General features: G+C 40.1%; 1 long non-coding RNA gene across 3 annotated transcripts; it reads left to right on the top strand.

Moving 5' to 3' along the window:
* The first annotated feature begins 1,877 nt into the window (after window positions 1–1,877).
* Window positions 1,878–23,385, top strand: LOC119485859. 3 transcript variants are annotated; one of them, XR_005206382.1, is made up of 6 exons: window positions 1,878–2,088; window positions 13,303–13,419; window positions 13,501–13,610; window positions 19,478–19,523; window positions 22,586–22,746; window positions 22,850–23,385. It is a non-coding gene; the product is annotated as an uncharacterized LOC119485859 (long non-coding RNA). The 3 variants fall into 3 exon arrangements; XR_005206380.1 differs by lacking the exons at window positions 19,478–19,523; window positions 22,586–22,746; window positions 22,850–23,385 and adding an exon at window positions 14,109–14,327; XR_005206381.1 differs by lacking the exons at window positions 13,501–13,610; window positions 19,478–19,523; window positions 22,586–22,746; window positions 22,850–23,385 and adding an exon at window positions 14,109–14,327 and having other exon boundaries at window positions 1,887–2,088.
* Window positions 23,386–23,705: the final 320 nt, after the last annotated feature.

Below are 23,705 nucleotides of genomic sequence, written 5' to 3'. Positions count from 1 at the left end.
TTTAGTCCTCCAAGTATACTCGGATCCGGGCCCGGGTCCTTGAAGTGAAAGCACCATAAAATGAACAAGTCTTCTATGTCTGTCAGCTCGTTACTTTCTGTCATTGTTGATATTTGTCTGTTTATATACATGTACATGTGTCCATGTCCACTCTTGAATGATTTTTAATCTTGTTGTCTGTTTCTTTGTTTATATGTCGCCTCGGTGGCCGCCTTATAGTTTTTTACACCCTCAAACGCTGGGAAATACATCGCAAAACACATTATTATTCAATTTTCTGTATTACTATGCGTGTCCACGAATACCGAGGTCAGATTGAACTCTATCAGACAGCTGAAGTGTCTCTCGCACTCCTTGTTTTTCTGATAGATTATTCTAAAGAAGGACATCTTGGTGCACTCGTGGTCCTAAGTATATCGAACAGTTGCTGAATGGACCCTCTGTTCTGTCATGAAGTTAAAACACCTCACAGGAGAGGTTGTGTAAGGATGATCTATCTATAATAGCTTTCCATGCAGCATACCACCTTTTCTGTTTTCTGCTCTGTCTCCACCACAGACAGTATATGGTCTCCTCTCTCCTCATATATTCATGTCACAGCGATGGTCTTTGGAGACTTATTCTTTGTAATTTACTACCAAAGGGAAGTAGTTTCTCAGTCTGCCTTCAGTTGCTGATGGATAAATCTGATGTCCGCTCCTCTGCTGCTGGATCGCCAAACCTCAAGGGATCTTGAGTGATCCCACCTGATCCCACAACTATCAACACCCGATGGTTTCAGACACAAGGGACTCGAAGCAGCTATTCCAAAGCACTCATTGAAGTGAGAGCCAAATGTAGGAACACATTTGTCTTCCAGGGCTGTGGGATTTGGAAGATCTGGTATAATATCTTTGGCTTTCTGACTATGGCCCATGGGTATTAAAGGGGACCTATTATGCTTTTGTGCTTTTCCCCTTCCTTTCGTGTGTTATATAGTTTTTTGTGCATGTAAAAGGTCTACAAAGTTACAAAGCCCAAAGTCCACGCCAAAGGGAGTTACTCTCCCCCACAGAAACACCGCTCCTGAAACGCCTTGATTGAAATCCTACCTTTTCTTCCATATCGTGGTGATGTCACCAAGTAACACATTTTGCTTAGCGGTTAGTTTGGCATGACCTCAAACAAAGCTAGTACAAGCGGAGCTGGAGCGGAGTCCAAAGAGTTTGGTTTGGTTGACCAATCACAACAGTGGGCCAGCTGACCAATCAGAGTAGACTGGGCTATTCGAGAGGGTGGGGCAGGAGCTCAAACAGAGCGTTTCAGACAGAGGGTGCAATTTTGAGAAAAGAAAAGCTTTTTTTGAACATTAAAGCATGTAATCATGTTCTAGTAGAAGCCCAAAATACAAGTATGCACCTGAAAATAAGCATAATCGGTCCCCTTTAAAACTGGAAGCTGGACAGTCTTCTAGCACAATCATTCACCTCTTGTTGTTGAGTATCCTCATTAGCCGACTGCACTCATCAATGTGGACTATTGGAATAATAGGAGTTGCGAGAGTCACCAGGAAACTGAATAACCTGAAAATGGCATTAACTTTCCCATTAATCTTGATTTAATTAAAGTGTCATTCATAGGCTTTTAAGAGCCAATTAATTAAATTAATGGATTATAATTTCCTAAGGCGTTTTAATATGGATTTCCACATGGTTAAATTAAATTAATCATTAATCATTAAATCTCTAAATTTTAACGTTAATAGGGTGTTGGCGATGGGGTGAAAACACGGATGAGGAATAAAGAAACTTGGAGCTTGGAGGGCACAAAGGTCATTAAGACATTTAGACATATCTAGCACAGGTGTGACTAATAACAGTCTTAATTGCTGCGGTAGAGCCCTCGTTAATGTTATTGGTTCCAGCTGTGCATTTCCTGCTGTGCGACAAGTCAAAAATGTCCACTGTTGAAAAGGTCTGCGGTTTGGGAATAATGAAGTGATGGCAGCAGCAACTAACTGTTCTCAGAGCACTACTAAAGGGACTTGACTCTGCCTGCCCAGCACAAAACAGCAGAACCAGATATTATATACCAAAACAGAGCTAAAAGGTGAGTGAATACTCTATTTAATAATGGCTTTATGTGTGGTGTGATGTCAGGCTGTGGATTCATCAGCTTGTTCTGGAGTCATTTTGTCCCCAAGTGACCATAGTTAGAGGTTAACCTTGAAACCACGATACTACAGCTGTGTCAATAAATCATGGAGACGCTCGGAATACAACACACTCCTCTATATCTTTATATAGCTAATAGATGTTTGATGCTATACAGTATTAATGCTCTGGATATCGAAAAGAGCACCTTTTAAAGCAAAAATAACGCAGCTCTAAAATAGTATAGGGTGCTGCAGGTGTCAAATTATTGCTCTGACAATGATGTCTATTCTTATATCCTTGTGTTAAAGGTGCTATTGATAACATTCAGCCACTAGATGTCACATCCCTGTTCCATTACATTTACTTCACAACAAGTCGTTGCCAGACACTTACCGTCAATCTCAGCCATTTATCTGTTTTTTTCCCACACTAACTGACAGCACGGAGATACCACTCGATACAGAGACAAACAAAACATTCATTTTGGAACCGTCAACATTTTTAAAATAATGAATACTTTTATTTGGTACCTTTCTAAAGGCTCTGTGGACGTATACAGTATACATATAAATATATATATATATATTTTTAAATATTTGTTTACATAAAAATGTTATCAATAAGACCTTTAATTATTCATTTATCTCTTGTTAAATGCTAAATATATGTCCAAAAAAACATTTTTAGTATTTGTTTTTACATCAAAATCCCTTTATTTTCTCTTCTTGTAAAATAAAAAACAATGTGATGACTCATCTTAAACCTGGGCGACATATATTTATCAAATCAAATGGGATATGGGGTTACTAGCTATTGTGGTTAGCTAGCAGAGCAATAGGCCAATATCATATATCATAGTAGGCTACTTATAATTAGATACTAACTCTGAATTATGGCATACAACTGTCTAGAAGAGATAAGTTCATCACACTACCATTTAAAACATGTTTAATGGTGCACTTTGACCAGCAAACATATTAACCATAGATTTCCTCCTAATATCCAGCCATCAAGTGTAACATCAGGGTATGAAATCCTTTTTTCAGTTCTTTCCTTGACAGAGAGCAAAAGGTAGAAGTTTTTAAGTATTGATTTGTTATTTGGGTGGAAGCAAAGCAGCGGATCAAGAGAGAAGAAGGCTTTCGTCTATGACTCAGTGTCTGGAATTAAATTCTTCCAGCATTTCCAGGGTGATTTATATGTTTTAGGGGCTTGGAAGAAGATGGCGTTTTATCACACAACGTTTGGCTTCACAATCATCCCACAGAGAGCACAGATTCCCCAAGACCGTGCAACGGTCCATCTGTGCTTCTCCCTTACTGTTTTCTAGTTGTTTTTATGTTTATAGTTTCTTCTGGTACTCTGCTACTGCACTGTACTATGGTTCAACGATAGAAACTAAAAAAGTTCACACTAGGGCTGTCAAAGTTAACGTGATAACGCGTTAATGCAAATTTGTTTTAATGCTACTAATTTCTTTATTGCAACTTACAATCTTTAGGTTTTAGCAGGCTCAGTTTTAAAGCTAGAGTGAAGATACAGGCATCATATGAAACTAGGTATCCATTGGTACAATGTCATACTAGCTGGCATGGCCATTTTCAAAGGGGTCCCTTGACCTCTGACCTCAGGATATTTGCTTTATTAATGAAACAAACATCCTCCTCCTTGTATTTTTGCACCAGGAGTAAAGACATCAGTCCCTTGGATCACACAGCATGATAGCAGTATTTTACTGCTCTGTCATTTTCAGGCGGCGGGGTTATGATTATGTCATCACAGTGCACTTGGCTGCTCAGGTTGCCATTTTTGCAGCACTCAAACTCTGTAACACTGGACACCAGAGACGAGCACAGAGCCTTTCCCAGAGGGCCGTGCTTCTGCTGGTGTCATCATGCCGCTGTTCTTGAGACTGCTCGTACTGTAATACCTCGCATAACTCCTGCGTGGAGGTCACTGCAGATCCTGGATCAGTTGGAACAGAATCTGAAACTGATTTTCCCGCAAGCGACTAATCCCTCTCACTCGAACAGTGATTTAGGATACAGTGGAACAAATACATGACTTACTGCCAGGAGGCTTTTTTCAATAATCCAGCCCACAATCATAACCCAGCTATACAAGAAGTTTACAAGCCAAAGTTGTGCAAGGCTGGAGAACAAAACATGACACCAGCTCACCAATCGTTTGCAACAGCACCAGATGTGTAACAGACAGGCTGCAACTCTAGATCTGACCCTCAATATGGCGCAGAACAACACAAACATAAAGTGTGTGTTTGGAATTACTGCATCTGGTAAACCAGCCCAGTCGCACAGCAGTTCGTGAAATAGTCACAGAGTTGAATGTATAGACATGAATGTGTGGACACGAATTTCACACTTTTTTTCGTGATGGTCAGCACGAAATCAATTTGTATGTAATCCACGTAATTGTGAACCAGGATGTATAAAGAGCTGCAAACACCACATAGGGATGAGGTCAGTGTGAATGGGTGGGTCAAAGAACACAGGACTTTCGCCCACGATACTGGTGTTCGTGTCCCGTATGAAACCACAAGTCAAAGTTGATTTATTTGTCACTTAATTTCCGCGCTTATTTTAACCCAAACCGCGACCTTTTTCTAAACCATCCAAGTAGCTTTTTGTCTAAGCCTAATCAAGTCGATCTATTCCTAAACCTTACTGAGTAGTTTTATTTTGAAAAGACTGGAGGGGAATTTGAAACGGTCTGTCACTTGTTGCTGGACATTCGCAGGAAAAAGAACAAAAAATATGTTGTTGAAAGTCGTGCTGAGCATCACAAAAAAAGGGAAATTTGTGTATATGTACACAAATCAAATAGATTAAATTCAGTGAGACTGTGTTGGGCAAATGTAACAGAGATGTTAAACATTACTATTTTCATACCTCATCGATAAAACTATCAATCTTTAATTTAAGAAAGGAAAATATATTTTTCATTTGTTTCAACGTCTGTTTTTTATCAGAGAGAATATTCACATTCTAAAGTCACAAACTAGATCCAGACAGCTTCTTTATTTATTTATTTCAGCCCTGCTTATCATCTTCTAGAAATCTATGTGTAATGATTGTTTGTTTCAGTATTTTAGATTAAATTAAATTACTCCTTCTCCCAGACTGACCTGACCATGAAGATATGACTGCTGTAGTAATTCAAAACAGCCTGAGGTCACACCGCATTATGATCAGCAGCTTGGAGCCCTGTGTTGTATGTGTGGATACAGAGTGAAGCTCACATCTAGCCTGTGTACGTACAGGGTTTTGGGTGTGTAGTAGTAGCCTATATTTGTGTGGCTGTATGTGTCTGACTTTGTGTGATCAGTCCTGTCATATGAACCACTGCTGGGTCAACAAACTAAACAAACATGCCAGCAATTGCAGTTGTTGTAGGTTATTTCTCTGGAGCACATGTGTACAGCTACAGCTTTGGTTGCCTTATTTCACTCGCTGGAGAGCTTAAAGGGATAGTTTGGGTGTTTTGAAGTGGGGTTGTGCGAGGTACTTATCCATAGTCCATAGTGTATTACCTACAGTAGATGACGATTGGTGTGCCCCCAGCATCATGAAACAGACAGGAGTACCGACATCGGAGCAAAGCAGTACAGTGCTGTGGACGGGGACCGCAGAAAAACGTATTTTAGCCACCTAAAAGAAAGGCTCACCTTAAAAAATGTATATCCATTTAAGTGTGCGCTATATTAAGATTTATTTCCGACATCGAACTGAACTGAAAGTAAAACTTATCTATTCTGTTTTTGTCATCTGAGCCTGCTGGCTTTGGAGAGAGAGCCCGTTGTTGTCAGAGTCGCGAAGGTCATTTGGAACAGAGCCAGTGTGTAGAGTGTGTGTGTATGTGGGAAGTGAGTAGTGAAGCAAGAGAGAGAGAGCGGCGGCAACGGCAGCGAGTAACGTTATCGACTCCAGCCCAAGCAGGAAAAGTTAAGTTTGGTTTGTCTGTTCTGGGCTACTGTAGAAACATGGTGGTGCAACATGGCAGACTCCGTGGAGAGGACCCGCTGCCAAATATAAACGGCTCATTCTAAGGTAACGAAAACACAACGATTCTTATTATCAGGTGATTTAACCTTTGACTGCATAATTGCACTTTGAACTGCATTATTTGTTTAATAATATTGCACATGCGGACACACTATATCTATTTATTATGTATTTAATTATTTATTTATTATAATCATTGTCTTTATTATAATCATTGTCTTTTATATTTTTTTAGATTGTGTACTTACTTTTTACTGCCCTTTATGACAGTTTGCATATACGACACTGGTCACTAACCCGTTAGCTGTCGCTTTGTATAGTACCCTATATTTACAGACTGTCTTTTAATGCATCGTGTCTGTGATGGGGAGTTGCAAACTCAATTTCGTTGTACTTTTACAATGACAATAAGGTAAATTTAATCAAATCTAAAGAACACATACTTATTAATATTATATTCCATTTCTGCCGATAGATCCCCCTAAATGTGAAGTACTGGTCCTTTAAGCCACTATAAGAATGAAAGAGAAGTTCCTCTGTAATAAAATTAATATGGGATCAGGAGTTTCCCCTCATAGTTGTACTGAAATCAGTCCTGTGACATTTCAGTAAATCACATAACATCATTCAACCTATCAAGCTATAATAAAAAAAAAATGTCCTCAACAGCAACGGTGTAAAAAAAAAAAAAAAAAAAAAAAAAAACTCAGCTGGGGAGTACGCTGGAAATGTTATGCGCCCTTCATTTCCTGTAAGAATGAATGAATCACACGCATGAAGCTGAACATGAAAAAAGTCTGAGATGTTTTTCCAATCAGTTTTCATCTGAGGAGAGACTTGTGTTCTGCAGCAGGGTAAAATACATTGAGTCAGAAGTGAAATTCTGTGACTCCCCACTAATGTTTATGCGAGTAGTTAGGAAAACAGGCACAGATAAATTAGGCTAAATGAAGGGTCAAGCGTCACTGATTGTAGTCATAGATGCAATCGATTGTCCACTTTGCTCTATAAATAATGCCTAAATACTTTACTGTAACTATAATCTTGTGGGAATTGACTCTGTGGGAATGAAGGAGGACCAGTTACCAGCACATAATACTCCTAATAACACCACACATGGTATTTATAAAACTATTTGGCAGTGCCATAGTAGGCCATTTTCATCACTGGGTCATTTAAATCAATGCATATTTCTTTCAGGGAGTGGTTATTGGTTTCACAGATGAATTGTCTCAAAAGATCAAGCTTCTTTTTTTTTTATTATTATTTGACTGCATTGGATTTGTATTGACTGTAGTCCAATAACTGTTAACTGCAGAGAGGAATTTAATAAACAAAGTCAATCACACTGCCCATTTTCATTGAGAAGGAAACCATGTAAGAAATTGCAGTTGTAGGTTATTTCTCTGGAGCGCATGTGCACAGCTACAGCTTTGGTTGCCTTGTTTCACTCACTGGAGAGCTTAAAGGGATAGTTTGGGTGTTTTGAAGTGGGGTTGTGTGAGGTACTTATCCATAGTAGGTGTTTTACTTACAGTAGATCAGTGTTCATTTTGGCAGCTATTTTAGATTTAGTCTTAGTCTTAAAACGAAAATGTTCATTAGTTTTAGTCACATTTTTGTCATTTTTATCCTTCATAGTTTTAGTCAACGACAACTACGTTTAAGTCCCGTTTTAGTCATTTGATTTGAGTCAAAAGGTTTACTCTCTTAATTTTGTCAGCTATTATTTAATCTTAGTCCTGTTTAGTCATCAGATTATATTGAACATTTCTGTAATTTTAGTCAAACTTATTTCACATAAAGTTTTCTCTTATCATCTCATGAAAAACACCGGTTGAATGATTAAGAATGCAGCTTTGCAGTTAATTTGAGTCCTCCTGACTGCGCTCATAAATGATACGCGGTTCAGTCACACCAACAGGTCCGTTATGAGAGCTAATCCACCCACCCAACATGTAGAAATATGCGTTACTCAACCACCCGAACCAGACCCACAAACCGCCAACTTTATGCGTTCTAGTAGCACAATTGTGCTAGGATTCAGATGTGAGACAAGAAGGACAGAGACGGACTGAGCATGTTGTGTGTGTGTGTGTTTGAGACAGAGCGAGGGGAAGAGAAGGTGGAAGGTGATAAAAATAAAGAGAGATTTTGGTAACGTTTTTAGTTTTTTAAACTACATTTTAGTCTCGTCTTTTTTCGTGAGTGATATTGCATGTTTGATATCGTCACCATTAGTGTTTAATGACATCGTTGCCGTCTCGTCATCGCCTTGTCTTAGTCAAGGAAAAAAAAGGTCATTGATGAACATATTTCGTCATAGTTTTTGTTAACAAAATTTGCACTGTAGTAGATGACAGACGGCGTGCCCCCAGGATCGAGAGACCCACCGAAGCACCGGCACCGGAGCAAAGCAATACAGTGCTGTGAACGGGGACAGTAGCAAAACATATTTTAGCCACCTGAAAGAAAGGCTCACCTAAAAAAACTCCGACATCCGTTTAAGTGTACGCTATATTTAGAATATTTTCTGACGGCAAACTGAACTGAAAGGGAAACGTATCGATACTGTTTTTGTCATCTGAGACGGCTGGCTTCAGAGAGAGCATAGATAAGTTTCACTCTCAGTTCAGTTCCCGGTCAGAAAGGAGAAGGACAGGGCTGTCTGACGGCAAGATAAAGCGGTGAAAATATTCAAAATATAGCACACACCTAAATGTGTAAATTGTAACATAAAAACATATTTCTGACGCCCCCGTCTGCAGCACTGTATTGCTTTGCTCCGGTGCTCTTGTCTGTTTCTCAATGCTGCGGTGTGCCGACTGTAATCCACTGTAAGTAATACACCTACTATGAATAAGTACCTCATACAACCCCACTAAATACTTAGCTAGCTACAGGAAACCAGAACTGAATTTCCTAACATTAGCTGCCATGCCTAAATAGCCTGTGGTAATTTTCCTGTTTTGAGTTTAGAACATGAACTTTTGTACCAGCACATAAAGGTGGCAGTGATATTATTTGGCCAACAGAATATTTCCTCTCTGTTAGAACTGGCCGGGGTTGATGTTGACATTTTTCCTGTGCAAAGGCAAGAAAACATTATGTGGCATTATAACAGAGCCTGGGCAGATTGCCGGTCCATCACAGCGCTGACACGGAAGGACAGATACAATATAACTTATTTATATTCATACTCGCAGAGCACCAAATTGAAGCTTTATTTTTGTATATTTAAGGTAATACAGAGACCCCAATCCACCTGGTTTGTGGACTAATAGACCCTAGTTGTCACTCTTGTCAAACCATATAAACAGATGTGCTGCCAGAAACCTTGGCCTCCCTTCCAACAGGTCCCAGTAGCTTTGACACAATAAATATCTTCGATATAATCCCTGACATTTTCCAGTCCCTCTGTCCAGCTCTGACTCCTGGTTGATTCCTGGTTTTCCTCCTCTGACAGCATCCCTCCACATTAACCACATACTTTATATAGTGCTAACGGGCCCAGGGAGAGTAGCACATTTCAGATGAATGAGCTGAGATTTCAAATTCAAAGCAAAAGATCAAAGCCTCTGAATTTCTACCCACTATAGCAACAGTTCAATGAAAAGCCTTTCCTCCCCTCCTAACACTGTCTAACCTTACATGAACCATTTTTATCTTGGTAAGATACTGTGACAGGAGACAGGCAGACACTGAAGCTCCGCTCAATACAGAGGAGCGCCTCGGCCAAACAAAGCATGCTCCAAACCAGTGTGGCTCCCGGAATGTGGGAAACCGTGTGCTTTAAGGTGTAAGCCCTGAAAAATGGATATATTTCACCCACTGGGTCTATTTAGCGTGACCTTAAAATCGATTAAAATATTCAATCGCAGGATTGTCCATAGTTTATCACACATTATTTTGATCTGTTCAAAATGTACCTTAAAGAGAGATTTGTCAAGTATTTAATACTCTTATCAACATGGGAGTGGACTTTATGCAAATGTATATACAGTATTTATTACTGGAAATCAATTAACAACATAAAACAATGTCAAATATTGTAGAGAAACCCTCACAAGTACTGCATTTAGCATAAAAAATAGGCTCAAATCATAACATGGCAAACTGCAGTCCAACAGGCAACAACAGCTGTCAGTTTGTCAGTGTGCTGACTTGACTATGACTTGACCCAAACTGCATGTGATTATCATAAAGTGGGCATGTCTGTAAAGGGGAGACTCGTGGGTACCCATAGAACCCATTTTCATTCACATATCTTGAGGTCAGAGGTCAAGGGACCCCGTTAAAAATGACCATGCCAGTTTTTCCTCAACAAAATTTAGCATAACTTTGGAACGATATTTAGCCTCCTTCTCGACAAACTAGTATGACATTGTTGATACCAATGAATTCATTAAGTTTTTTTTGTTTCATATGTTACCAGCATCTTCACTCTAGCTTTAAAACTGCTACAACCTTAAAAATAGCATGTTGCGTTGATGCGTTAAAGGAATAATGGCGTTGAAACAGATTTGCGTTAACGCGTTATTAATACGTTAACTTTGACAGCCCTAGTTTGCACATTTGATGAAGGGGGTAAAATACATAAATGACCATAAAGCATTGTTAATATATCATATAAGTAAATATTTCATGTTTTGACTAAGCATTATAAATATGTGTCCTGTTTTGCTTAAAATTAGAAAGTTTGGGCGGTGCTTGGTATTTTCTCAACTGATCTCAACATGGCGGCCGGGACAAAAAACGTTCTCATTTTACAGCTAAACAGTACACTACAAGATGTTTCTGAAAACATTTGAGGTGAGAAATAGGCATTACAGTGACAGAATATTGATTCATATTTGATCAGCGCTGCCTAGTTTGACCGTTTAATTAGAGTTTGTGAGTGATTGACAGCTGCTTAGAGACGGCAAGGCTCCAGCTCGGCTCTGATTGGTTGTTTTTCCTCCGGTCTGTGAAATCTTGCAGATGCCATTAGGAGCACCGGAGGACACAGATACACATGATTTTTTTTCAGATTACCTGTCCCATACACTACTGTCAGGACATAGTGACCGTTTTATAAAAATAACTTTTTTTTAAATCATATTTGTTCCAACTTTCCTATTTCAGCTTTAAACCAAAGTGTGTAAGGTGTCAGCCTCTAATATGCAAGAAAGTAGTTCCTTAGTCTGTTGAAAGCAGAGAAATCTATAAAACTTGAGATGGCTAATGTCCCACAAAGATCAGCAATTCATTTAAATGCTGCAGATTTGTTTATCACGCAGCTCAGGAGTATGTCTGGGTTGTATGATGTCCTGCTATTTATACTTTGTAGATTAAAATCCTCAGGGCTGTGTTATGTGCTGTGAAGTCTCTGCCTGAAGCTGATCCAAACTGAGAACCAGTGAACTGTACACGCTGACTCAACCAAGCAATGCAAGTCAATTCCGGGAAAGTCGTACAGTACAGAACAGCTGGGTCTTTAAGCCATCATAGTTTTGTCTCTTTCACTCATCGACACTGCAGTATGGTTCATCAGAGAGAGTCAGCAGAGGGACGTACAGCCAGTCAAGATGGTCCAGATAGCGAGTCACACAGTGAATAAGTAATACGTGTGAGGTATTTTGAGGTGAAGACCCAGCCTGAATTTTAATTGGTGTCTGAACATTTATCTTGGAAAATAAACACCTTGTCATATATATATAACTATTCAAAATACATCTCTTAATTTGTTTACAAGTCAAATATAGCAAACTCAAAATAACATCAGCACAGTGTTACAGTAATCCCATTTTCCAAACACGCCAAACACCAAAAATACATGCAACACTATTTGTAATAGAGTCATCCTATGCAAGACTAAGACTAAGCATTAACCGTACTTTTCTGGATAGTAACAGCCTTGTGTGACATATTTGTAAGTCTCACATCAATTGCTGCACGGAGCAGTGGAAGTATACATTTGGAGTTCGTATATGACATTCAGTGACTCCCCAACGTGTCACATAAACACATGACTCCTACACGGTGCCTTGATGCTCAGCAGGGCTGCACAAGCTCCAAATATGGAACCAAAAATATTGGGGAGCGACCAAAATCTCTAGAAAGCTGGCTGTATGATTTTGTTTCTGTGGTGTTTACACTGATGCCTCCTTCAGCAGTGAGAACAGGCTAATGTAGCTGTCCGCCTCGTCTCCATCTCGCTGAGGGAACAAGCGTTTGGCTCCTGGACAGTGGCTGACTCATGTTGTTCGGTAATGGACTGTTCGCTCTCCTCTTCGATTTGTCTCACTGCGTTCCCCTTTTCTGCTCTCTGTGGACCTCGGAGGGAGCTCCTTAAACAATCAAAGCATGTTAAAGCAGCAGTAGGCAGATAGGAGCAAATATGATTTAAAAAAAAGTTATTTTTATAAAAAGGTCACTGTATCCTGACAGTAGTGCATGAAACTGGTAATCTGAAAAAAATCATGTTCCTCTGTATCATCCGGTGCTCCTAATGGCATCTGCAAGATTTCACAGACCTGAGGAAAAAAAACAATCAGAGCCGAGCTGGAGCCTTGCCGTCTCTGAGCAGCTGTCAATCACTCATGAACTCTTCACGAGTGATTGACAGCTGCCTCCGTTGAATGAACAGCCAATAAGAACGCTCTCTCTCTGAAATGACCTGTGATTGGTCAAAGTCTCCAATCACAGGCTAGATTTTTTAAAGCCTGAAAACAGAGCCATGAGGAGGTGCAGATGTCTAGTTTTCTTTCAGAACACTTGAATTACAATATGCTGAAATATTATTATGGAATTTTTGCCCAATGATGTCAAAAATATTCTGCCTACTGCCGCTTTAAAGTGGAAAAACACCTTTAAACACCCTTATGTGAGATGGAAGCGCAAGAAAAAGCTTTACATTTGATGCTTCTTTTTTTCCATTAACAGCATTATTTCCCATACAGACCATTACATGAGTAAACAAACAAATTGTGCACCATTGACAATTCACATGTAAGTAGAAACCAACACACAGGGACACGCTAATTCATACCATAGATAGCTCACTGTCACCAACTGCAGGACAAATCGTTTTTCAAGCCCCCTGAGGTTGCAGACAGGCACTAATGACCTTTTCATGATGAATCTTGTTTACTCCCTGACGTCAGCTCGATAACAGCAGACCTGTGGGTGGAGTGTTATTTACGGCTGGTAAGAAATGGGTCAATCTGACCGGATTCAAGGCAGGACTGACTGTGTTCACAAACAAACAAGGTGGCTAACAGGTGAATTAGTCGTATTTTCTGTCAAACACACTCCTCTGAGTGATGCATCTTTAGCTGCTACCCTTCAAATCTCTCATGCAGCTTTTTATAGACGGTCATGGAAGTCAGCCAGCAGACTCCAACCGCTCCCTTTGTGACTGGGTGACACCAGTCCAGTAATCCAGTGTCCTCTCCACCCACAATACACGGATGTCAGGCAACACATTTTTTATATCATGTCCTTGAGCTGGAAAGTATAACTGCCCCATTTCTGACCTGCTTAATGTTTTAGGTGTATCCTAAATTTGCGCATTAACGTTCTCATAAATTTAACGCAATGACTACTTCAGGACATGCTGCACCTCCCGAACTGCAAGTACTGAAGATATGGTTGTGTAATGATTTATAAAAACTGACCCACCCAGACTAATTCCAGCAAGAATTCACAGAAAAAAAGATAAAACATGATGTGAAATTGCGATACTGCAGATCTCATGTGGATTGTTTCAACAGAGCAGAGTGCAGCCAATATGTTGGACAAACCGCCAAAATGAATGTAGCCAGGCCTACTATCCTAACACCCATGAAACTGATGAAACTGAAATGATTTTCAGCTTCACACCCATTGGATCAACCCTCCGTGTAGTTTCTTGATTTTCATCACCCCTTTCACCTCTCTGCTTATTTTCCCCTCTCCTTCTCTCCACTAGGTCTGTGATTCATGGGTTCAAGTATTTCAGAAGCCTGTGGAGAGCCGAGGTCTAGGGTGAAGCCGTCAGTGTCGTTGAGAAATACACTGCAGTGCTGCTGCCTCGGGTGTGAAATATTCTTGCTGTGATTACAAAAGGCTGTAAATTCCCATTAAGGCAGAACAAAGAGAAAAACTGTATTCAACCCTGGTGCACCTGCTGGCTTGTGGTATTGTTATTTTATTGTTTGTATTTTCAAACACTATAACATACTGCTATCTCGGCTAATGTTGGCTGGAGTGTAAACTTAGCAAATCCAGGGGCAGTCCAGAGTTGCTAACGTTACCCCGAACTCTTCCAGGACCAGCTTCCAAACAGTGGGGATTGGAAGTGCTGTACATAGACACAAATATCCCTTTTTTTCGTGATGCTCAGCACGACTTTCAACAATGTGCTTTTCGTGCATTTTCCTACGACTGTCCAGCAACACGTTACACGTGTTCATTTCCGCTCCAGTCTTTTCAAAATAAAACACTTAGTTAGGTTTAGGAAAAGATCGACTTGGTTAGGCTTAGGCAACAAAACTACTTAGTTAGCTTTCGGAAAAGATTGCGGTTTTGGTTAAAATAACTCCGCAAGTGCCATGACTTATGTACGGCAGTTACGTGACAGATAAATCAATGTTGACTTTTGGTTTCACACTGGACACCAACACATTTATACTTCCTGGTTTACAATTACTTGGATTACATATGAATTGACTTTGTGCTGACCATCACAAAAAAAGAGAAATTTGTGTATATGTACACGAATCAATACATTACATTTTGTGACTATTTCACAAACTGATGTGCAGCTGGGCTGCAATACTACAGGTTGTGCTAGTTGTGAACGTGTCTTTTTTTAACGTAACCTGTAACCCCACAAACTAATGTTGTTATTTAATGATGTGCTCCTTGTTCTTAATTTGTAGCTAAAGGTAGCACGCTAGTTAGCTAGACATGCTACAGTATATGCTTAGAGCAGATAAACATGTTTATTACACGGCTTTGTTGAATACTCAATTCTGATTGGTCAATCACTGCGTTCTACATCTGTTGTTTCTTTATAGCAGACCGTTGCTATATATAACAGACCGTTGCTCTGGGCGCAGTTCTAATGTCGGATTCTGGAGGACCGTTTTTGTGTCAAATTATTGATTTCTTAAGTAAGTAGCCGTGTAATAAGCGGAATAATGTACAGCTAGCAGGTCATTGTTGTGAAATAAACCCAGAGAGGGCGATGCAGCACCCTGGCGCAAAGCGGAGGGGTCTTTACTTAAACCATTCCTTTCCTCCATCCTACAAACTCTTTAAATTCAGAGTATTACTCTTACTACAGCCCCATGGGTGCCAAATCAACATGTGGAGATATGCAAAGCTTGACAGGTCTGCCATGCCTGGTTACAGTTCTAAGTTCTGTTTGTCACTGTTTGGGGAAGGAGTCTTGCGAACAGTCAAATGCATAATGAAGATGGCTTAAATACTGAAGGACACATCTGTTATGGTCTTTAACTTCAAGTTCAGCCTCAAAGGTTGTCGACACAGTCACATAAGTTGGGAAACAAGTGACAATTGCTGTATATCAGCAGGGAATTTGCATCTGATAGACTCATCATATAAATATCTAATGGGTTTTCAAGGGCTGTCGCAATAGTGTGGATATCCAGTAAATGTGGGCCAGAAACTACCTCCATTTCCTGATTTGTTATAACTGTGAAGTCCAAACAGTTGGTTCATTCATCGCTCAATATTAGCTTCATTTAGATTCCAGATTTTTTAATAAAACCAGCCAGGCACAAGAACATACAAAAACAGGCAACATTAGCTGTGCAGGTCATTTCCTGCTCTAATGGTTACCGGTTGGCTGGCCACTAGGAGGGTGATCGGTTTGCACTCCAATGCATGTTTCTTTTTTTTTCACACTGTATATTTCCAAAGCTGAACACCAGAGCACCAAGATGGACCTGAGTACAAAGGAAAAAGATTCTGTCTGACAGGAAAATGCTGTAATGGTGTACAGACGTAGGCCAGTATTACACAGCTGAGTTCAAACATCTGCTAAATGGCAAAGATTCTTCAGTTCCAGTTCTTGAGAATTCTATTTCGTGTTTGTTTGGTATTTATTCGGACACCGTCCTAACAGCAATCACAAAAATAATGAAGCCATTTGATGTTAACTTAGATTCTAACAGAAAGTACTATAAAAGGGCAGCATTTAATCAGACACAGTGAACGACTGTCCATGCCAACACATTGTTCATTTAACAAGAACTCAGACTGGACTGGCATCACCTGTGTCAAAAGGAGTATAAACCAGCACTTTACCTACTTCAGACTGGCTTGAATATCAGAGAGAATTGGAGACTGACAGCTGGCACACAGGAAATATAGAGAGGCTAAGTCCCGCCCCTTCCGGTGGACCTCATGGGACCTTATTTCGGAAAAAATATGTACGGTAGTCAACGGTGAGAGACAGATTTTTTTTTTTTTATCCCGTTTGAATTGAGCCATGAATCACACATATGATGTCTGTCAATTTAAAAGATAATTTTTCAAGTCAAGAAAGTCACAGCTTGTCGTAGTATCATTTAGTTTTGTGTGAAACCGCTCCGTGAACTACATCTCTCGTCTTGCACAATATACGTCACCAACACTAGCTAGCTTAGCTACGTTCCACCCACAGATAGAAACACAGTTGCGGTCGGAAAGCTCATATTAATCTTGTTTGCAAATTTATTAATAGACAGATTCAAAATTCTGTCTCCTTCTCCAGTATTGGAGGTTTGGTGTGAGCCAGCCCAGTCGCACCGCAGTTTGTGAAATAGTCACGAAATTGAATGTATACTGCCGTGAGACTGTGTTGCGTGAGCATCCTGGGGGATTTGATAAGGGTCACGATACTCTCCCCCTGAGGTTAAATGCATTGAATGTCTCTGTACTGTATGTGGAAATTTTAGCCCAAATGATTAGGGCTGCTTATTTTTTTCTATGACAAGTTTGTTGTTGCAAATATTTCCTTTCAAAAACCATTTGGCCTTCAGCATGAACCCAATTCAGAATGGCCAGAGTCATTACAAGTGCTAATGCAATAGAATAGAAGATAACAGGGCTATTTATTCATCATAATCTGGCATTGGCCGTATCTGGTTTGGACTTCAACGTCTGAGTCGGCACTACAGATCTGCTCTTTTCCTTTGGTCTCGATCTTGTTGCACTTATAGCTTACAGTATTGCTTTAAACAAAGTGAAGACAGTCCTGAATTTATTTATATATTTAGTAGTACATTTTGCATCTGTTTGCTCATGAACTGTTTGGTTTGCTTCTCTGTTTTAAAGGCTTTATTTAATCATTAGATTTCATAGCTATATTTAATCTGCAATATACATTTAGGAGGACAAATTCCATCATCAGGCAAAAAATATAGTAATGTAATCTCAAACTTCAACATTGACATTGCAATCTACCGGTACGTACGATTGAATATCACAATAACTGACCATCAATTCTTTTCCCAAAAAATGTGGAGGATACACATGAATGTAACTTGAAATAATGTGGAAGTGGAAGGACAGACAGGGTTTTAGAATAAAGATTGTAATTTGCCTGAATTATGGCAACAATATGAATGGAAGAAGGGAATGTGTAATGAGAGTGGTGCAGTAAAATCCATCATAAAGTAACCTACAGCTAAATACAGGTCCCAGTCTCGAGGCAGAAGGAGGCCAGGTCATCTCAGAGTTCAAATACATTGCTGTATTTTCCTTTGAAATGCTACCAAATGCTACACAATGCACAGAGCCATCTGATCAGATGCACATTGAAATGACAAATGGAAGCCAGCCTCTGGTGACTTTTGAAATTCAAGACCTTTCTGACTGTGTTTGAACTTTTATCAATTTAATGTGTATTTATCACTAACACCTGCTCAAAGTGTGGGATGTGAAAATCTCAGATGTTGCCCAGATCTTGTAGGAACACATAGTCTATAATTTGTTCCAGATGTTTTGAAGTCTGGGTCACCACTCTGCTTTGAACAACCAACTCTGCTTTGTGTGTTACACCTGTCAGCGCTCGATATTAAGGATGTCCCGTTGTCCCAGGGACAATAAAAATAGCACCTGGGACACAAAGATAAAGTGTCATGGGACAATACTGGGACAGTAGGGAATCTTATCCTTACAAATTAAATTATTACGTTAAATGCGTCATGCAGGCGACTCACCTGCATTCACACGTGTGACCGTTTCTTAAAGCTTAGATAGTAGACGCAGGCGTAAGTAGAATCTAGATAGTTCTCGCCTCAAATGTTTTCAGAAACATATTTTGGTGTAAAGTTTAGCTGTAAAATGAGAAATCACAAACTTTCTCGGCTCTGATGGTTGTTTTTGTTCAGACACGGTAAAATCTTGCACATACAGGAGCACTAGGGGGAGGCAGAGGAACATTTCACAGATTATGTGTCAGAATATATTGAGAGTTTTTTGAAAATAAACTTTTTATAATATTTGTCATATATAGGTGTCACTCAATTAGTCTATTAAGCTTCCACATTTAGTTCTCACAATTCAAATTCAGTTTACTGAGACACACATCCAGTCGTTGAGGAAGAGCAATCAAGTGCAGATTCACAGAACTCTAGTCTGTGGCTGAAACAACAAAAACAACTCGTATTTTCATTTTGTCTTGCCGGAGGTCACGGGGCTGGTGGCCAGCGGCAGCGCTGGGTCTTACTTGTTTAGCGGCAGCAACAGAGAGTTCGCTGTGCAATAAGCAAATTTGTTGAGCAAACTTTCAAAGTTTGGGTTCATGGCGGGCTGGCGGCCAGCGGCATCTCTGGGTCTGAGTAAACTTTCAAAGTTTGCTCAGCAAACTTTTTTGTTATTGCCGTTACACAGGTTAGACCGGCCTGATCTCAGAGAAATAGCCTACATGAAATGACCACATCCTTGAAACAGCCCATTGCGCTGTGAAGCAATGCCAATAAAAGTCAAAGGAGCTTTGGGATGAGTAACTGACTGAGAAAACTGTCATGTACACCAGACAGAGAGGAGCAGGAAACACTCTTTGGACTCTGTAGAAGAACAGCTGTCATTATGTGCCACCATTACGCACAGCTGTGAATATATAGCCTAGCTCCCATACCATTCATTCATCACATGCACATGTAAACCATCATTGCTGTGATATCTCAGTCATCATTAGTAAACGTCAGAAGGACGATCAGTGATTCATTTATTGCGCTCATAAACAGACTTTACAAACAGCTTCACAATTGGAAAGATGATTGATACAGGGAAATAACCTTGAGTCGTCCTTTTCAAACTGTGATTTAATCTCTTTTTTTCCAGATATAAGTGCAGGGAACAACTAGCAGAACTTCCATGGCGGACCAGAGTGAGTCAATGAAGTGATGCAAGTTAAGTTGTTGAAAGTAGAATTTGGGACAGTTGCAGGACACTGAGGAAAAAGTGAATTTCAAGCCCTGCCTGTTGTCCACTAATACTCTATTTATCCCAACCTATGGGAAAAGAATGACTGTAGGATTTATGTTTTTCTTATTTTGTTTCTTTTGAATTAAGCTTAGTTGAAACAACTTTTTTTAACCACATAAAGTGTGTTGTACTACCCTTGTATAGACATTGCAGTAGTTGGGTCAGAGTCTGGTTGTGGTGAGCAGCATGGTGTGCCAAACATGTGGTTTAGGTTTAGTGTGTGAGAATGCCAGGGCACACCAACATCCTGTAACTTAGTGGTAATACAGACATAGCCCACAACCAGTAGCTGTGGAGTACGAAAATGAAAATGTACTTCTTCACCGATGAACTGTGTTTCACATGGATTATGGGGAAATTACAAAATAAAGCGCACAAAGACAAATCCCTCTTCAGCCACTCCTCTGTGCTAACCAAATTCTTATTGAAGCGTGCTGGGGATCACTTTCTATTTTCTAAGACAAATCGTCATCCATGGCTAATTTTTTTAATCCTTGGCACCACCGTATGCCACACTCTGAAGTGGAAGGACAACACTAGCCTTATTATCAGCAAGGCCCACCAGAGGCTTCACTTCCTGCACCAGCTTAGAAAGTTTGGTGTGGCTAGAGAGGCAATGCTCTAATCTTATAGAATGAACTGCAGAGTGTCCTGTACTTCTCTGTCACAGTCTGGTATGGCAGCACAACCGCCTTGGAGAGGAGACATTTAGAGAGAGTGGTGCGAACTGCCTCTAAAATCATAGGATGTGACATCCCATCTGTGGCCTCCATCTATGCCACACAGATCAGCCGCAGGGTGTAGAAGGTGATTGCTGACCCCTCCCACCCTGCTAGTTGTCTCTTCTTAGAGTCTGAGGTGTAGGACATACCGCCTCAGGAACAGCACGTACCCTGATGCTATAAGGCACCTAAACTCTAATGCATAGGCTCTTTGCAGATGGAATGAGCTCCATCCAACACGCACTTTAGGGATGCTTTGCACTAGACACTTTAGGGGAAGTTGCAATATCAAAAGGCTCTTCACAGTCTTTTAGCATTTTAGGATTTTATTGATTTGAATGATTGTATAAATGTATGTGGTTGTCTCCTATGTACACTATGTTTTGTTTTTTTTGTTTTTTTTTACGTGTGTGTGCTTTTGTCTGTTTTTAATGAGCACTGCACCGAAACAAATTCCAATCAACTGTGGGTTGACATGGCAATAAAAGTATTGATTGACTTCAGCACTGGAAATTGAGTTAAAGTTTAACAACAATGACTTTGTGAGCACAGAGAAAACTACAGCTCCATCACAATTTTCAGGAGCGGTAGCAAAGGGCTCTTCTCTCTGTCCTCATGTCTGAGCTAACCCCTCAACTCACTCAGACTGGCCTCTTTTATCAAGCCGTGATGTTTATGGGAAATGGTGTTCGTTAGAGGCCTCATAAAACCAGAAATATTAGATAAACAACGATATTGGGTTGTTTTAAAGAAAATTGCTGTCCTTATAGAAACTTTCAACAACGTATTTTTCATGCTCTTTCCAACGAATATCCAGCAACACGTGACGCAGGTGTCAATTTCCGCTCCAGTCTTTTCAAAATAAAACTACTCAGTTAGATTTAAGAATAGACTGTCTTGGTTAGGCTTAGGCAACAAAACTACTTAGGTTTAGGAAAAGATTGCAGTTTGGGTTAAAATAACACCAGAAGTGGCGTAATTTAAGTACGGAGGTTACATGACAAATAAATCCACTTTGACTTCTGGTTTCACACGGGACACAAACACCGGTCTCCTGGGCGAAAGTCCTGTGTTTTATGACCCACCCATTTCTTTATATTTCCAGGTTCACAATTACATGGAATACATACGAATTGATTTAATGCTGACTATCACGAAAAAATTTGAAAGTCGTGTCTATGTACAGAAATCAATACATTCAATTTTGTGACTATTTCACAAACTGGTGTGCAACTGTGCTAGTATTGTAGTAATTTGGCAGAAGTTGCTTCAGGCCACCTACACAGAGCTGGCCGCACTTTGGCCAAAGTGAACATTACACACTGCAGCAAATTTACATCATTGTCTCCATCAATGACAATGACAATGACAATGAAGGAATGGAACAAAATGCTCTTTGAGCCACGCCAAGGATCAATTAAAGAGTGTGTGGATGTGTGTGTCTTTCTGTGTTTTTGATGCTTCATAAAGAACAGAGGATCATAAAAGAGGATTATGTGAAAACAATGAGATGAATGAGATGTATATTGGCATTTAGAGTCAACAGTTTTTATGACCCATGAGATCTATTTACAGGTTAAATATTAGTGTTATGTCTCATCATTCCTAATTCCCTGCATGACATAATGTTCCTGCTGTAAAACCTTTTATAGAAACATCTTACCACATTGTTTATCATCAGTGCAAATGTCTCCTGTTGGCTCATAAAACCCCATTTTCATACAGATCATCATTCGTCTTACTGCAAGCACATGTGCCTATAAAACTAGAACCTAAAGTAGACACACCACAAAAAAAGCAGAGGGAAAAACATTCCCAGAAATGCCATTTTTTTTTTCTCCCCAAACTGTGTTGAAACAGACAATGGCTCTACATTTCGTTTTCATGTCTCTACATTACTATAAACATAACAAAACTTAATGTACAAATAAAACATGGGTAGAGAATAAACAACAATAACATTAGAGTTCAATCACATTGTACTGAGATGTCATTTAAAGGCATATCATCAGAGGTAAATGAGACCAAAGAAATCAAAGCAATGACAGCAACAACAAACAATAGTTAAAATAAATGACTTAAAACGTTATCAGTCATAAAATACAAGGAACATGGAGCACTAACCAGTCCAGTAAGTGACGGTGATGAACACTTGAACATACATCAGCGTGATAAGAACTACCTGAAATGACAGAAACCATTTTTGGGAAAAATGTATTTGACGTGTACTTTGACTTTTTAGTTTGGCCCATGTCCCATCCACTAACATGGAAGAGGCTGGCTTTCTGACCGATACTGCAGCCAGCCACCAGGGGGCGATCCAGATGTTTTGGCTTCGCTTTTGGGGAGCTGTCACGTCGTCCATCTTCATATACAGTCTATACTATACAAACATGATGAAAGGTATAAGACAGCAATCTGTTGAAAGTATTCTGGAAACCGATGTGTTGCAGTTCCGCTGTGTTCCTCACAGACCATGACCAGACCATGTTTGTCTTTATTACAGTTACTTGACAGTGAACCTGAGACGCCATCACATCAGTTTGAGCCTGGATTCTGGAGATTATGTGGAAACAAAGCTCAGTGTTGAGCCTTTGATCCTTTTTATGAAGCCTCAACAGGTTCCTGAAGTAAGGGTAGCTCAATGACTGATTTCTGTGCTTCGTCCCAGCTGTTTGTGTTTCAGAGAAAACAAACAGGATCCTCAGGACACCAGCAGTATTGGGGAAATATATAAATGCATCTAATCAAAGAAACGTTATAAATTCCCATCACATTCCGTACAAATTCCCAGTCTGAGTCTTGTGTTGATTTAGTTTGTGATGCAATGTCCTGCATTCACACTCCAGATGTTTTAGGTTAACTGTACCACCACCACCAGGTTAGTCAGGAAGATAGCCTATGTCTTTATATGGGTTTTTACTCAGGCTGGATTACCGAAGAGGCAATCGGCCCCAGAACACCAGGGGCCATGAAAGCCGCAGTTCACTGTATGTTAAAGGGACTGTTAACTTCTTACACGTATAAATCACCCAGGTCGGTGTCCCATGCGCGCTCGCATATGCGCACTCGTGTGTGGCTACGCTGTTCAGACGAGACTCCAACACAAACTACACGGAAGCACCAAAACCACAAAGTTGTATCTAGTGAAGCCCGTCTTGCAAAACAGTGTTGGCCGCGGTTGGAGTACGCGGGGGAGACCGTAGCTTTGGTCTCCAGGGCCGGAGTCTCTGCTCCTCTGCTCTTCTGCTCCTCAACCTGCCTGCCTGCCTTCAATCAGCTCGCTCCACCTCACGTGCATGCGCGCACACTACACACTGCAGAAGACTTCGTAGTTCTGAGAATATCTAGTGAATGTACAG

Source organism: Sebastes umbrosus, chromosome 3, assembly GCF_015220745.1.
Source record: "Sebastes umbrosus isolate fSebUmb1 chromosome 3, fSebUmb1.pri, whole genome shotgun sequence".
Lineage (NCBI taxonomy): Eukaryota > Metazoa > Chordata > Actinopteri > Perciformes > Sebastidae > Sebastes > Sebastes umbrosus.
This window is presented reverse-complemented; position numbering and strand designations above follow the sequence as displayed.